Source organism: Panthera onca, chromosome C1, assembly GCF_046562875.1.
Source record: "Panthera onca isolate mPanOnc1 chromosome C1, mPanOnc1 haplotype 2, whole genome shotgun sequence".
NCBI lineage: Eukaryota > Metazoa > Chordata > Mammalia > Carnivora > Felidae > Panthera > Panthera onca.
The window spans coordinates 181,515,703-181,530,807 of NC_138346.1; the positions used below are offsets into that span (position 1 = coordinate 181,515,703).

The 15,105-nt window shown below is 45.1% G+C and overlaps 1 long non-coding RNA gene across 1 annotated transcript in view; it reads left to right on the forward strand.

The window, feature by feature from the left end:
• Nucleotides 1-3,233: 3,233 nt before the first annotated feature.
• Nucleotides 3,234-15,105, forward strand: part of LOC132671008 (uncharacterized) — a 76,945-nt gene continuing 65,073 nt past the window's right edge. Inside the window, exons 1-2 of the long non-coding RNA XR_009606945.3 lie at nucleotides 3,234-3,345; nucleotides 11,227-11,320. This is a non-coding gene — a long non-coding RNA (uncharacterized LOC132671008). The remainder of the gene's footprint in view (nucleotides 3,346-11,226; nucleotides 11,321-15,105) is intronic.

Genomic DNA, 15,105 nt, shown 5'->3' on the forward strand with positions numbered 1-15,105 from the left:
TTGCACTCAGGAGCCTATATCACCTTGCAGAAAACTTGTGCATGTTAGCATTTGAAATACTCATGTGTAAATCCCAGATTTGCCCTTGATCTTGAATGAGACTGAGTCTTATTTTCTTATTTCTAAAGTGGTGATACTACAGTCTGTCTGCATTTTAGGTAGGTGTGTGTGTGTGCGCGCGTGTGTGTGTGCACGCGCGCGCACGCGTGTGTGTGTGTTGTCCTTTAGAGAGTCTGGAACACAGTAGGTACGTAATAAATGGTTGCTCTTGTGTGACAGCTGAGGGGTTGGATAGCTGGCTTAATACCACAGAACAGAAGGTGGGTTGAGAACAGAAGAGCTATCCTCAGGTGAGGTGCAGCACAGTCCTCCTTTAAAGGTGAGGAAACAGTCTAGGGGGCAGGCGATTTACTTTCCCAAGGTCACACGGCCAGTTAGTGGTGGCAGCAGGACTCCTGGCCCAGAGATCTTTCCACAGCTCAGCCTCAAATAACAGCCTTTGGATTCTATACTTTTCAGCTCTTCTCTGATGGGTTGAATGATGATCCAGGGGCCCCTAAGAATTACTCTGGCCCACATCCTTTGTTGAAAGATAAATAGTGAGTGAACCTTCTGCAGTGAGTTGGAACTACTTCTCCCTTTGTTTTGCAAGGTCTGGGGGGTCACAATGGGTGACTCCAATAAATAGCAACGGTCTGGGAGCTGTACTGTGAGGACCCATCAGTAATTTTCTCATTTGTTGGCTAAATGCGTGAAGATAAAACTCCTCACCTATCACATTCCCCTTGACTCTTAGATGTCTTCAAGGTTAAAGGTTGCCTTGTTCTAGAAGCTGAAATATTCCTGTTGGCCAAGTCTGGCCTTACGTGGCTGATGTTCTTCTGAGATAGTGCTGCCCACTCACATCCCCCGGCTTCCATACTCCATCTCACTGGTCATTCACCTCCCTGACCAGCCATCATCTTCCCTGACCTGAAGCCTGCTACAGCCTCTACTTGGCCTCACTGCCTCCCCCATTGGCTCTTTAGCCCACTATCTACACTGAAGCCAGAATTAGATTTCTTGCCATCACTTGCCTGTTTAAGAAACACTTTAAGGGACTTCCTGAGTGGCTCAGTTGGTTGATCATCCAACTTCAACCCAGGTCATGATCTCATGGTTCATGAGTCTGAGCCCTGTATTGGGCTAGCTGCTGTCAGAGCCCACTTTGGATCCTCTGTGCCCCTCTTTCTCTACCCCTCCCATGCTCATGCTCTCTCTCTCTCTCAAAATAAATAAACATTAATAAAAAGAAGCCTCCTGGTCCCTCCTGCATCATTTCCCACATTCGTGCTGGCCCCAATCCCTCAACAGGCCCCACACATTTTCAGGTCCTTGTTCTCACTGCCTGCACTACTGGCTCCCTTCAGCTGCCTGGTCCAAACTCCAAGCCCTAACAAAAATACTTTCCCTTCCCTTAACTGCTCAGGTCCTTCTGCATGGGACTCCTAGCATGCTTTGCTCTTGTCTCATTGGGTGGTAACTGATGTTGACCTCTTTGCTTGGCTTCTTAGTTCCCCACTGGGCACTAGATTCCTGGAAGACAAGGCATGGTGTGTCTAGGTGTAATGGCTGGGTTGTTTGTCAAACTGAGCCCAGCTGATTGCCAAAATATGGAAATATTTTTGTACTATTTGGCAATAGCTATCCGGGCCTTTCCCCCAGGACCCTTAGCCTTCCTGTGGTCCAGCAAGTAAAGACTTAATATTGGGCATAGCTGAGGGCTCCCACTTGGTCAAGCTGGCTGTTACATTTCTAATTTCACCACGAAAAACCTTTCACAAGGAATGGGACCCATTTCGTTCTTCTCTACCAGATGAACACCCCAGGTTCCTCTAAGGTCTTGGCTTTATGAAGAGTCTCGAGCAGTGGCTTGGGAGCCCCTGCTCACTGGAAAGTAACAGAAGCCTTCCCTTCAAGATGCCCAGGTCTGAGAGCATGGGAAAGTGTGGCCCTTCTCTGGTGGCCTAACATGGAGGCAGGTATTAACAGCTTGAGATTTCAGGACCAAAGGTTGTGGAGGGCTTGATAGTTCCGCTCAGTTATAGAACCCATAATGCATGCCTGGCACCAAGTGAGGCACTGGGCCTCTAGAGCTACATCAGGGTAGACCTTTTGGAGTTCACAGCCTGGATGGGGAGACAGGCATGTAAACAAACAATGACAGCATGGGGTCATGATAGAGGTGGGTGTGCGATGGGGCCTTGAGAGGTCCAGAGTCAGGGAGGGCCACTTGGAGAATAGAGAAGGCCAGCTGGACCTGAGTTCTGAAGGACTGCACAGAGGAGTCTTTCCCTGAGCCCAGGGTCACCCCTTCCGGACCACTACCCTCCTAGAGCAGCAATGCCCAGTCATTGCTCTGTCTCTGTCATTGCTGGTCTTCTCCTGCCAAACCACAGTGTGAAAACAACAATAATCAAAACTTAGGGGTGCCTGAGTGGCTTAGTTGGTTAAGTGTCTGGCTCTTGATCTCAGCTCAGGTCATGATCTCATGGTTGTGACATGGAGCCCTGCATTGGGCTCTGTGTTGACAGTGCAGAGACTGCTTAGCATTCTCTCTCTCCTCTCTCCCTCCCTGTTCCTCTCTTCTTCTCTCTCTCAAAATAAATAAACATTAAAAAAACTTAAATTGTGCTTACCATGTATAAGTGCTTTATATATAATAACCCATTTAATCCTCACAGTGATCCTATGAAGCAGCTGCAATAAATGTTCCTGTTTTATAGATGGGGAAACTGAGGCAAAGAATATTTTTGTAATTTGTCCGAAGTTGTGGAGGGAGAATGTGGCAGAGCAGCTAGGCAGCCTAGTTCTAGCATAGAGGTATTTTAGCCACCATACCACTCTACCTCAAACCATCTCCAAATATCACAGCTGGGGTCCTCATCTCTGTGGTGAGAACACGAGGTGGTCTTTTCTTCTGGAATGTATCATGTGGTTTGTAGTCCCCACAGTCTCAGGCACGTTTTGACACAAGCTCCTTGAGATCCCAGGTGCTACATGTATCTGTTGGAGCTCACAGTGAGGGTTTAGCCATGGGCAATCGCATCCCCCCCCACTCTTACCCTTGAAGTCAGCATAACATCACAACCTACAAGAGCTCCAGGACCCCAGGTCTAACAGAGGATTCCCAAACCTGCAAGAGTCATTATTGCCCAAGCTGGCCTCACCCTTTCTTGCATCCGTGTCCTCACAATGCTCCCTCCTCTTCTCTCACAGGAACCTGCATGGAGGAGGTGACATCTAAGTTGGATTGTGAAGGGTGAGGAGTTTTTCATGCAGAGGAGAGGAGCGCAAACCTTTCAGGTAGAGCTTCCCAAGCACAGACATGGGAGTGTGAAATAGTATGATGTGTTTGGGGAATGAGGAGAGTCAGGGTCAATGTTGAGGCTGGGAAGGTAAATAGAGGATATGACCTTTGCCTTCAGTCATTGGGCAATAGGGAGTCACTGAAGAATATGGAATAGTGGAATTGCATGGACGTATTGGTGTTTTAGACATACCATAGAGCATGGTTTCCTAGGAATGGACTGGCGGTGGGGCAGCCAGGAGGGAGGCTGTGCCATAGTTCTTATACAATAATAGCTTAAATTAACATGGTGAAAGAGAAGGGGGCAGCCAAGAAATGCTTCTAAGGACTTGAGACTGCTGATTGTGGGGTAAAGGCAGGAGGAGTTGGCCCCTGGCTCAGGCTCCTGGCTTGGATGACTTGGGGCTGGTGCCAGGAGAAGGGATACATTTGGGTACTTTATAAAGTAGTGAGATCTATCTATTTTGGACGGTGACTCAGGTGGGGCTCAGGTGCCAATGTGCCCTGGATTGTTACCTACACAGGTGAGCTCAAGAGTGGGCTTTGGTCTAGAAATAAAGATCCAAGAGTCCTCAGAGGAGGGAAGAATGTGAAGCCATGGGAGGGGGTAAAATTCCCTAAAGAGAAGGTGCCAATGACACCATGAAGGAGAACCAGAGAGTGGACCCTGAGGGAGGCTAGCAGTTCAGGGGCAGGCCACATGGATGATATCTTCAAACTGTCAGGTATAAGTCATTCATTCAACAGACTGATCACTTCCTATCTGCCAGGCTCTGTTCTTTATGCTATGAATGCAGCAGGAAGTGAGATAGAAAACCTCTGACCATGGAGGTACATTCTAGTGGAGAGAGGTGGACGTAAACCAAAGTAAAATATGTAGCAGGACAGGTGGTGGTTAAGTGTTCTGGAGGCTAATTAAGCAAAGGATGGGGGGTGGCTAGGGAGGGTTGAAGTGGAGAGCTGCAATTGTAAATGTGGGGGCCTCATTGAGGTTATATTTGAACAAAGATTTGAAGGAGGTGAGTGAGGTGGATATCTGGGGGAAGACTGTTCTAGGAAGAGGAAACAGCAAGCGGCCCTAAAGTAGGCTGTGCATGGCACCTGGGAGGAATAGCTGGGAGGCCATGCAGTTATCACCAATATTGTATAAGTATTATTGTTATATAGTTATTATATAAATTTTCAGTATCTACCCCTGCTCTGTACTGCAATGATTTTTGTAGAGGTGATCTTGGGCAAGTCCCTTAACCTCTCTGTACCTCAGTTTCCTCATCAGTAAAATGGGGATAATAATAGTATCCAATTGTTGGTTAGATCAGATGAGTTAGTATATGTAAAGTACTTTGCATAGCACCTGGTACAGAGTATTTGCTGCTACTACTAGTATCACTATTATTATTTTTATAATCATCATCTCCCTCTCTCTAGACTTCAAGCCCTTTGAGGACAATGGCTGTGTGTGGTTCTTCCCTGCAGCCCAGAGCCAGCCCAGGGCAAGGCTTCACAGTGTAGGCTCTATAAGGGAGTTTTTGGATAGAACAAATAGAAAAACAAAAGGCAGGACATGGAAGGAGCCAGGTCTCTGGTGCCCCCCCACCGCCCCAGCTCCCCAGACCCTGCAGAGCTGGCCAGGGCCTGGACGGCTGGGGCTTGAAGCAGGCCCAAACTCCATGCGCATGTGGAGCCTCCAGGCCTGACAATCTATTTGTTATTAGGGTAATAAATAAACAAGTTGCTTGTCAGCACAGGGACTGGCACGAGCGCCTTAGAAGATAAATGCTGCCTCTGAAATAGACAAATATTTACCATCCTCCAGACGAAGTTGTCAGCCCTGCTAAAGGCCTCCGGGGCTTAGAATTAAAGTGCACATTGAGATTTTTTTTCTACCCTAATGGAAATATATAGCATACTTCTTCATAACAAAGAATGTGTAGCTGCCTGTCCTTGAGCACCTACTGTGTTCTGGGGCTTTCCATCACACTCATCACAATCCTCTGGGGTAGGAATTGTGATCACCACATTCCAGATGAGGAAATTGACACTTGAATGAGTGAAGTGACTTGCTAAAGGCCACACAGTGAAGGCTGAGATTTGAACCTGATCCCTAGCCCAGGCTCTGGGTTGGAATTTCCTGTAGCCAGTATGTCAAGATCCTTAGCTCAGTGGGAGGAGTGGTAGGCACAAAGACGGGCTCCTCTCCACCTTATTACTCTGGGCTCACTTCTACTTTCATGGAACAGACAAATGAGGTTCTTAAAGGACTGTGTGCCTGAATGAGGTTGTCACAGGAGGATGGCAGATGTTGTTTGAGTTTTAAAACTACAGAGCATTAGAGCTGGGAGAGGCTTTATAGTTCCTTATACAAATGGAGACCAAGGTCTAGCCCAGCCCTGATATGTTAGCTTCTGCTGTGTGTGCAGGAATCATGTGACATGATCCCCACTTCACAGATCAGGAAATTAAGACTTAGAAGACTAGCAACTTGTCCAAGGTTACATTGCCATGAAATGGCAGCCCCAGGGTTCCAAAGTGGAGCATCTCCAGAGTGTGTAGGTAGAGTGAATGGGTCACCTACATGCCAGGCTGTCAAGATCCACTCCTGGTTCTGTCATTTATTAGCTGCATGACCTTGGGCAAGTTACTTAGCTCTTTGTGCCTCTATTTTCTTATCTGTAAAATAGACATACTAATAACTTACCTTGCAGGGTTGTTGGGAGATTGAAAAAGTATGTATAAAGTACTTATACTCTGTCTGACATATAGCAAAAATATTAGTAATTATTATTTATTACAAATATTAGTTAATTATTATTATCATTATTGAGTTGTTTGTGTGTCATTCATTCAGCAAAATTTATAGGTGTCTGAAGCAGATGCTGTCAGTACCCACACATATGCCCCCAGAATTTACCATTTCTGAGCATAATAGGCAGGCCAGAAGTACCAGGGTGTTAGCATACAGAGCAGCTTTCAGCCAATAAGTAATGGCAGCTGGTGGATACATACCCCAGCTCTCTCACCCCTCAGGTGGGATATTCCGAGACAGAAGTTCTACACTGGTTCCTGCAGTTACGTTCCACCAACTCGTAGAGGTAACTTGCTTAAAAATACACCCTCTATTGGTGCCTTCCTTTCCTTAGCTCACTTCCCAATATCCCTTCTAGAGTTTCCTGAAACCACTTTCCAAATACACTACCTGCAGTTTAATCCTTGTTTTAGAATCTGTTTCTGAGGAAACCCAAACTACCCAAAGGTAGTTTCTAATGTGTATCAGATCTTATGTTTGGGGCTGAGTAGGCAGGTGAAGTAGAGTTGGGAAAATGAGGAGAGAATTCCTGGCAGAGGGAACAGCATCTGCAAAGGCACAGAGATATGAATTGTGTTTGGTGAAGTGTGAGGAGAGGAGTATTGCTGGGCTAGTTTGACTTTTACTTTGGCTGTGATATGGACAGGTTTAGGAAAGATCCCTCAGATGGCCATAAGGAACACTCTGCCCAGACAGTAGTCTCAATTTAATATTTGAGGACCGTCTGCAAAAAGTGGGGTGTTCATCTGCATTTTTCCTGTAGGGTTCCAAAGGTGTTCATCAGCTTAAGGTTGGTTTTAAATAGTTGAATTTCATTAGAAAAACACTATAATTGCTGATGGACCTCATTATGAAAGGCTCAGCCTAGAGACTGTGAGGGCATCTGAACATTCTTTGAACATTCTTTGGTACAGGCAAGAGGCTCAGCTCAGTCCTAGAAATGACCTCTGCCTCCCTCAAAGAGCAGGGACAGGGTCTGTCCTCTTCCTCTCTCTGAACCCCTGAACAAGGCTTTCTTTTCCTCATGTTCCTTCTCCAAGAAGCATCTCTTCTACATATAAATCACTGCTCTTCTCAAGTCCCTGAAGTTCCTTTTGGATGTGTACTCTCTTTCAGTTCAGCAAACAGTTCTTGAGTTGTACTTGAGTGGAACTCTTGAGCAGGCCCTGGAGACCCAAGGATGCCTCAGATGTGAGTCTGTGCCTCCAGGGAAAACTCTCACTCTTGAAGAAGAGATGGGCATGTAAACTGACAGTGATTTATATGGTGGGAAGATGTCACAACAGAAAGGCAGAGGGAGGGATTAATCAAATCTAGGGAACAGGTCATGGAAAGCATCTCAGAGCCAATGTAATCTAAACAGGGTTTTGAAGGATGCAGAAAAGTTGGGTACTGCTCTTCCTTGACTAGGTGTGTGCCTTCATAGAGAATGAGCATCAGACTCTGCCACACTTTCAACTTCTTCCCCTAACTCAGACTCCTCCAAAGCTAGATATGCTCAGGCTCTATCCCCATCCTCAGCCACACCTTGAATCTCACCCCATTCTGGTGGGAAGAGAAAGTAGCTGAGAGCCTGGGACCAGCACTGCCCCACCCCCATCCCCACTTTGCTTTTGAATTCCTGAGCTGGAGCTCCTGTCCCAACTATATGAACTCTGGGTATTCTTTAGTTTCTCCCAGTGAAACTCTTGTATTTTATTATCTGATTTATTTTGTCCTCACAATATTAGATAGGCCCACAATATTGGATAGGTGGAGCAAAGTTCTCAGGGTCACACAGTCAGGTAATGTTTGAGCAGATCCTTGGACCTGGGACTGGCTGAGCCCATGGTACCATTCTAATAAATCAATTTGTTAAAGCCTTGGAGATGCTAGAACATTTGGATAGAAGATTCTAAAGTTGCTGAATATCTCAACAATCAACCTGGCTTCAATCTTACCTTCTTTCTACTAACAAATTTTCAATTTGTGATAATTCAGAATTTGTGAGCTGGCCTGAAATTTACCTTTGCCTTTGCCATGAAAAGTCTCAGCAGAGGTACATATTTTTGAAGAAAAAAGCCCTGCTATTTGGATGTTTAATTGACACTAAATGTATCAACATTATGTGCCCATGGCAAAGATTTATATTCATTCATAAGAGTTAGCTATTCTAAGCATGGTTTTGATGGGCAGTAGAATATGCCACTTGTAGAGATGTGGGGGAAGAACATATTTCCTTGCTTTCATCCTGTAATTCACACTTTTATTTGTCAGAGACTCTGAGCCTCTGCCCCACAGCCAGTCACACTAATTCTGATTATTTATTTTTCATGTACTTTTATAATGGGACAGTCCTCTGCCCATGCCAATTGCTGTGCCATTACTCATGTTGAAGATGAAGGCAAAGTGGTTAAGGAGGAGAGAATTGAAGTCCAATCATAGATTCCCCCACTGACTTTATGTGTCCTTGCACAAATTTTTTAAACTTCTTGAATGTCATTCAAGTCTCTACTTTGGCTTAACTTCCTTTTATAGCTCCAGCTTCTGCTTATATTCCATAGATTACCTAAACCCTTCAGTCAAACATGCTTACTTCCCATTCCAGGAACATGCTCCATTCTTTCCTCCTTCCTCCTTCACTAGGAATGCTCTTTCTTTGCCTTAAAATCCCATGCAAAATGGGGCATCTGCATGGTGCAGTTGGTTAAGCATCTGACTCTTGATCTCAGTTCAGGTCATGATCTCATAGTATGTGAATTTGAGCACTGCATCTGGCTTTGTGCTAATGGTGTGGAGACTGCTTGGGGCTCTGTCTCTCCTTCTCTCTGCCCCTCTCCAGTTTGTGCTCTCTCTCTCTCAAAATAAATAAACTTTAAAAATTAAAAAAAAAATCCCATGTATCTTTCAAGACTCGGATGAGAGGCTATTTTCTCCATAAAGCTTTCTTCTCAGCTGGCTGTGAGCCTCCCCTATCATCTCTTTGAGAGATTTTAGTCACATCCTACCTGGCATTAGAATTCTTGTAGACATGTCTTTTTCCTATTACTAGATTATAAGCTCCTTGAAGGCAAAGTGCATATTTTCTATATACTTATAAATCCACATTATAGACCTGGGTGTACAGATGTAAGTGGAGAAGTTGGAATTTATACTTGGGGGTTCTGACTGCAAAGCCCCTGCTTCTGTATCCTATGGAATGGATAAAATAACTTCAATTTCAAATGCTGATAGTTATTTTGTACTTTGTGTTACCTGTAAAGATGAATCGTAAACTCTGAAGTTCTGTCATTCTCAGGAGATTATGGGATGACTCTGGCTTTCTTGGATGGCCAGGTGGGAAATTCAGCAGGAACTCAGTTGCAGATCTATGTCAGAGATTTCACCATGGAGCCCAAGTCTGGATTTGGGGGACATCCAGGCCTGAGACTGACCATCCCTTGTTCCTGGGATCTTCAGCTGGGTGGGATTCTGAGGCTGTGTGGGGATCTGTACAGGTTCCCAGTCACCCTTCTTATACCTCAACATCCACTCTTCCAATCTTTTCACCATCCAGTGTGACTCCTATATATCTTGCATTGAACTAGGTCCTGAAAATACAAAGATTAACCAGACACCATCTTTATCCTCTAGGGGGAGGCAGATATGTGAACAGATAATGAAAGCCTATGGAGATATATGTTATGGTAGAGGAAAACCTAGGTGTTGTGGTGGCCCAGAGCAGAGGGCCCAGGGGATCTGAGAGATCACACTTTCTGCCTCTTGCTCTTTCTGGACTGTGGAGTACATTGACTCATTGTGAGATCTTAGACATATCACATTTATTCTCTGACCTTGATTTTCATTCTCTGTACAGCAAGGTATCTGGGGTCAATGATCCCCCCAGATCTTATCCCACAGTATTTAACTCTGTAAGTAAGTATTGATGCCTCTGTACTCATGCTGCTGGGCACAATGCCAGTCATCATAATACCCTCAATATTTCTCAAGAGGGGCCTCCTCAGAGCTCCAGGTCTCATCAGGCAGAGAAGCTCTGGTATTAGGTTGTTGACTCAGGACTTACAGAGAGGTTTCAGGTCATCTATTGGTGTCTGTCAGTGCTGGAATGGCCATGTCTGCTCTGAGCATTGCCTGCCTTCCTCCTATTTCACTGGGGAGGCTGCTCCCTGTAAACATCATGTCAGGACCCGGGGATGCAGTGTTAAGCAAAAATAGATGCAGTTTCTATCCTCATGGAGTTTACAGTCTAGTTGGGGAGTGAGCCTTAATAAAATGGTCAACAAATGAATGTATAATTACAGCCTAAGATAAGTGCTCAAAAACAAGAGGCATGGTTCTAGGAGAGCAGGTATAGTAAGGACTGAAAAATATCAATAGATTTAGCAGCATAAGGTCATTACTGAGGGCTGTTTTGTTAGAGTCATAGGTCCAAAAGCCACACAGGAGTGGGCTAAATTTAAATTGGAGGTAAAGAAGTGGAGATGGTCAATGTAGGTAACTCTCAATCAGTGAGCACTGAATGAGCTGGAAGGAACTTCAGAGGTCTTTCATGGAAGGCACTTTAAGAAAGGTCACAAAGTGAGGCTCCTGAGTTGCTCAGTCCATTGAGCATCTGACTCTTGATTTCAGCTCAGGTCGTCATCTCAGGTTTGTGAGATTAAGCCCTGCATTGGACTCTGTGCTGACAGCATGGAGCCTGCTTGGGATTCTCTCTCTCCCCTCTCTCTCTGCTCCTCCCTCACTCATACTCTTTCTGTCTCTCTTTATCTCAAAATAAAAATAAATAAACATTTTTTAACAAGAGAAAGGTTACAAATAGATTCACAGACATCATCTTTGTAATCCTTAGAACAATCTTGTGACATGGGAAGGTCAAATTCACATTTGACAGATGAGAAAAATGGAGACCCAGCAGGGTTGTGTGTCTTGAGCAGAGTATTCACAGCACACCCAGGACTGGAACTTAATTCCCCCAGAATCCCTGCCCTCCTTATGCTCTGCAAACACTGTTTGTTTAAAGGTTATCTGAATGAATGTGTATTGTTTTCACCATACTCAGGGTTTCTTTATTACTTCTTCCTTCTCTCCTCAGTACTGAAGGATTCAGGACCATGGCCAGCACCGAAGCAGCCTACAAATTCTGAAATAAGCTTAGAGTCTTAGCCAAAGAGATCAGCACTGCCTTTGTAAGTTGGTTTTCTCAACAAACATAAACCAAACATCTATTAAGTATCAGGTGCTGTGAGAGGTGCCAGAGACTCAGAACTGGAAAACTGACCTTAGGGAACCTACCATCTAGGATGGAGAAAACGTGGACACAGATAATCACAACAGAGTGTGAGATATGCACAAAGGTTGTGGGATCAAACAAGGGTTCCTGGAGGAGGCCCAGCCTGAGCTGAATCTTGGAGAGACCAGATGGCAGTGAGGAGTTACTGGGTAGTTTTAAGCAGGGGCTTGAAAACGTCACATGTGTGTTTTAGAAAGGTCCCTCTGGTGCATTGTGAGAATAAAGAAGGGGGTGAGAGAGAGGCAGGGGCTGACTCAGGAGACTGAGCAAGAGGAAGGAGTCCCCCCAAGCTCATTCTAAAAGGCACAGCCAGGTTTTCATCTCACTTGCAACAGTAGATGGAAATATCCTGGGTTTTACATGTTTCCTTTTGGCACTGAAAGATTTACCACCTTGCCAGCTGAAGCTGACACTGTGAGAGAACTGTGTTGCTGGTGGAAAGGAGGGAATTGAAATTTGGGGATAGAGAGGAAGGAGAATTTGATTTGCTGAACAGTCACTATGCATCAGCACCATGCTAGGTGCTTTTCACATATTCTCATTTAATTCTCCCAACAACTTGTGAAGTAATGAGGTCCCCAGTTTCCATAAAAAGAAACTTTATGGAAGAGGATCAGAGATGCCAATTAACTGTGGCCTATGGCCACACACAAAATAAAAGGGAGAGCCAGAATTTGAATTCAGATCTGCATGTCCCCAAACTCCTCACATTCCCTCTTCATGCACATGCTGTTTTGGTGGGGACCCAGCTGACAGAGGAGGAGAATAACAACTTCTGGGCACCCACTACTGCAGCCTCCTGTTCACACACAAAGGAATAATCATATTAAGTATTGTTTTCTCAGTTCCTAAACCCAGAAGACTTGGAAGGCCGCAAGTAGACATAGGATCTGTGACTCAGCCCCTCCTGGGCTGGGTGCATTTTGCTTGTTCCTTACCATCCCATAGTACCCCGTCTTGCAGAAAAGAGTGCTTCTGTGTCCAGGAATGAGAAATTGAGGGGTTTCATATTGGTGCCAATTACCTGCTCTGACACCCCTCAGGTGCCCTTGGCCCCCAAGTTTTGGAGGCTGTATCATTCTCTCTGGGCACTTTGCTGCGGCTGTGGTGATGTCTGCCGCAGAGCCTGAGGAAGCTTTATGGAGATGGTCACACTCCAGTGCCCAGCCTACTTGTTGGAACTTTCCAGAAATATTGCACTGCAGACATTTTCCACGCCGTTATGCTAATGGAATCAGGAAAAATCAATTGTCCTTAAGGAACAGGGGAATGAGACGTGCTGTAAATGCCACAGAATGAGTGATTGGTTGATTGCTTGCCGGCGATCGGAGCGCGTCTCATCCCTACATTATTCTGATGAATTTTTATGGCATGCCTCCTCTCTTGCTTGCTCCCTCCCCCCACCTCACCCCCCTAGCTGGGGAAGAAGGTTTATGGCTTGCAGCTTCTCAGTTGATTGAATGCAGCTGGCATTGTTGCAGCAGAGGACAAATAGGTACATTTGCTTTACAGGCTGGGAAAAGTGGGTTTGGAGAAATTGCACTGCCACGTCCCTCTGCAACAAAGGCGCCCTTAAAAATGCAGATATTTTTTATGAAATGACTTTACTCTCCTTCTTGGCTGTCCGTAATCTTCCTATCAGAGGAAAGGGCAAAAAAAAAAAAAAAAAAAAAAAGGTTGGGGGAAAGAAATATATGGCTTGCAATTCTGCGGAAATCCGATTTTTCATTCTCATCACAAAGGAAGCTAACGAAGGCATTTCATTAGTATTCATTTTAGGCCGATGTGATTTTCTCCTCTTTGCTAACACAAAAATAAATAAATAAACAGTCGAGCCATGTCTGGGAAACTGCCGACAAGGCGGCCTGGAGCAGAGGTCAGCATTTTCTAGAATGAGTGTATACCGCATTCAGCAAGGTGGCCAAGAAAATGGATCCAGCTCAAATAAGGACCATCTGGGGCAGAGAAGAGACAAGGTTTAGGTGGAGACAGGTCCCTTGGGTTTCAAAGCTGGTGTCCAGCTTGGCTGTGACAGTTTATGGACTGGGGAAAGCAAACAGGCTGTTACTATTGTTTTCCATGAGGAGTTTGTGTGATTCTGGCTGCTGGTCCTGAGGCAGGGGATATTTCACATCTGGTCAGGGCACTAAGGAGCTCCTTCTATTGTTTATTCTTCCCTGTTTCTTTCTCAAGGACAGCTAAACCCTGTTGAGGGCTGAAATCATATTGTGAAAATCTGGGAGTTTTTGGCTTGGAAGTAGAGATTTTGGGACACAGCTGTTGTCTTCATCCATCCAAAGGGGCATTGTGGGCAGAGGAGCAGGCTTATTACACTGGGCACCAGAGGGCTAAACTAGGATCTGTGGGTGGAAGTGACAGTAGGCAGAGGAATCTACCAGATATGAGATCAAATTTCAGATCAAGCATTTTCTGGTGTGTCCATAGGCAAGTTATTAATGCCTCTGAGCCTCAGCATCTACATTTGTATAATTAGGTAAGTTAGAATAAAATCCAATCTTTTTATTATTTTCTAACTAGGATCAGGTATAGTAACGTGCAGTGCTGGGAAGCAGGTATTGGTGACTGCTTTGTAGAGAAGTTCCCCTTCTGAGGTTCAGAGAGGTGGTAAGTTGCACAACCTCTGGAAGCAAGCTCCTGGTCTCTGAAGTCAAAACTTCTTACCTGCCCCCCAGCCCCAGGCCCTCTTGTTCATTGGCTTCTTGGGCTACTGTGAGCAGGAGGTGAGACACAGAAGCAGATAGCTCTTTGTTCTTAGATAAAAATTACCCAGTTTGCCTCAAATACCAAGTCATTTTATACATTTCTGTCTCTCTCGTGGACTGTGCATTCCCAGAGGGCATTGTTCCTTTGTACCCTCTGTGCTCAGTTCCAATGGCTTAGCAATTCCTGACTTGTCTTAATGTGCCATATCCTTGGATGGTTACTAGCCCTGGCCTGTGCTCTTGTGCCTTTGCAGAACCTTCTTCCCTGCCTTTCCCATTTGGCCAAGTCTTACTGATCCTTCAACTCAGATGCTACCACTTCTGGAAAACCTTCCTGGAGACCCACACAGGTCTTTATTCTCTCTGTGCTCTTGTGGGGACATGGTGTACTTTTTGTAGAACTGTAACTGTAATAGTAACAAAAAGCAGCAAGAATCAGGGAGTCAGGTTGACTTGGGTTCAGATCTTACCACTGATGTACAATCATGAATGAGTCTCATTTTCCTCCACGAGCCTCACTTTCCTCATTGGGCAGTGAGGATGGTGATATTACCTACCTCCAAAGACTGGAGGAGTCAAGGAGTACTATTTGCAAATTACTTTGCTCAGTGCCTAGGCACATAGATGACAGTAAAAATTCAGAATGAATGAATGAATGAATGAATGAATGAATGAATGAAGTTTCTGGTTGGTTAGAAATCTTGATAAAGAAGACTGAGGACACATTTTCAAATCTTCAGTTTCCTCACTCCTGTCCATATTCCCAGAATAATAACTAACCACACAATGTGCCAGGTAGTTAGTGGCAGGCCCAGAGGTAGCACTAGGGCCTCTGAGGCTCTAGTTTAGGCATTTTTCATGTCTCCCCTCCCAATCAGGACTTTAGCTCATCAAGGGCTCAGTCCCATCTTCTTCACCTGTCTCCCTACTGTGGGTAGCCCATGAGGTGTTGACTGGA